At 40.7% G+C, this 2,020-nt stretch overlaps 1 protein-coding gene and 1 pseudogene across 1 annotated transcript in view; both read right to left on the bottom strand.

Moving 5' to 3' along the window:
- Positions 1 to 2,020, bottom strand: part of LOC107835268 (hyaluronidase-2-like) — an 11,101-nt gene that overhangs the window by 1,596 nt on the left and 7,485 nt on the right. The window lies entirely within an intron of this gene.
- The window catches only part of LOC103132831 (hyaluronidase-2 pseudogene), a 9,345-nt pseudogene continuing 7,964 nt past the window's right edge, over positions 640 to 2,020 (bottom strand).

The raw sequence follows: 2,020 nt of genomic DNA, 5'->3' as shown, positions 1-2,020 counted from the left end.
CTGGCCAGTAAACTTCATTCAGCAGGTGTAAACTAACCATTTCACTCTTCAATGGGATCTGAGCTAAACTATAAGTTTTTTATTTTTAATCAACAGACTGCTGGACTTCACCAGGTGACAGTTACTTCTTTACCATTTCATATTTTTTCACATTCTCCCTCATAACATTAATTTATATCCCCACGGGGGTTTTGTTGAATTAGCAAGGAAGTAAATGGACTCAGAGCTGAACTCTGTAGATACCAATGAGGTTTCATATTTTTTTTAAATTTCAGCCTCAGTTTTTCATGTAGCATGGTGTATTTACACAATCAGGGAAACTTTTGGAAATCTCAGTTTAGGAAATAAACCACATTCTCTAGAAATACACACCAAATTTAGCTTTTTTATAGTAAAGTCCAAGCTTAATGAACTAACTGCAAATATAAAATGTTACGGGCAACTTTAACCAACAAAAATCTGTATCTGGTAGGTCATAGCTTTACAAAAAGTGTAACTCTCCTCCTGGAGCTGCTGCCTAGTGGCTGGTGCAGAGCGCGGCAGGTGTATTTATATGGGTGGAGCAGAGACATGTAGAGGGATGTAGAGATGTAGATGTAGAGAATATCCAAATATAGACTAACAGTTGGAGTACAGTTGTTATGATCCTACTCCTTTATTATTACATTGAAAATTATAAAAAAATGTATAATTGTTATCCAGGTTAACTTAAAAAGTGAGGTGCTACTGTTACAGGCTAATTTTCAAGGCTACAGAAAAGCAATTGTTAAGGCTCCACACATATGAAAAAGTGGGACGATGTGAATGTCCGATATTATTACTGCTAGTCCAACAGTATTTACCAATAATTTGTTCTAATTTTTTTATCGGATTGCTTGATTAATCATAAGAATAATTGAAAGATTACTCGATTACTAAAATAATTGTTTACAACAGCACTATTTCCTCCAATCAACCAACCTCAGTTAAAAGGGTCATCTCACTATTGTAAGTGGGTCGGCTATAAACATAAACAGGACGTGCCAATCCATCCCCAACAGATGCAAGGCGCATTGCCTCCTTCACCCTGTTCAGGACAAACAGGCGTGCCTGATCAGTGGAGCGCAGTTCAGGATTCAGGTATATTGAGGGGAAAAGGGCGGTGCTTTCATTCCACAGCCAGTTCAGTTGATCATTGCGCTCAATCTCAACAGCAGGACAACGTCCTGTGTAGTTTTCCATTTTTCCTTTGTAGTCATAGTTGTAACAATCAGGAAACAGGTAGAAGCCCCACAGCTTATTCGGTCTCAAATTTTTACCCTGTCTCAGGGTCCCCTGCAGGAATTCACGAGCCGCAAGTTCAAATTCTTCTTTTGCAGTTGTCTCCACTTGCTCTTGAGTCAACGTAGAGTTCTTTCTGGCCACCAGTTCACGTGATCTCCTTCTATAGACATCTTTGCCAGACCAGTTTTGAACCCACAAGGGGTGCCATTCCCTCCAGTCAATAACAGACAGACCTTTTGCCTTGCGGTCTGGTATGTATGTATCTAGATCCTTTGACATTCTTTCAAAGTGCTGAGAGAGATTGACACTTTGTGGAACGCCCCCAATCACTTGTACGCCTTCAGCGTCATAATAGGGATAAAGCCCGAGGTGGTCCTTATAGAAAAATGTGAGAGTCTGCCGGGTATAGCCCTGAGTGGGGGATGACACTATGTCAAACTGGTCTAATGATAACTTAACACGTTCATGTGTCTCACACTCCTGAGTGGGAGCGTTCCAGACGAAGAGAACTGGCTTCTTGGAGTGTAAAGGCCATCTTGTCTGGTTTGTGTCTGCTGAACCCAGGACTATCCATGATGTAAACAGAGGAAGGAGCAACCAGGACAGTCGGTCAACTGCAGCGAGGAAAGAGGGGAATACAGTCTCCATGGTGGTCCCTGCTCACCTTCACTCCTCTGTTTCCAAAAAAACACAAAAAGATGTAAAATTGACATACAACACTGAGACAGAAAAATTTATTTTCTCTATATTGTTCAAC

Source organism: Poecilia formosa, unplaced genomic scaffold, assembly GCF_000485575.1.
Source record: "Poecilia formosa unplaced genomic scaffold, Poecilia_formosa-5.1.2 Scaffold1377, whole genome shotgun sequence".
Taxonomy (NCBI): Eukaryota; Metazoa; Chordata; class Actinopteri; order Cyprinodontiformes; family Poeciliidae; genus Poecilia; species Poecilia formosa.
The sequence above is the reverse complement of the archived record's forward strand: the minus strand, read 5'-3'. Positions and strand labels throughout refer to the sequence as shown.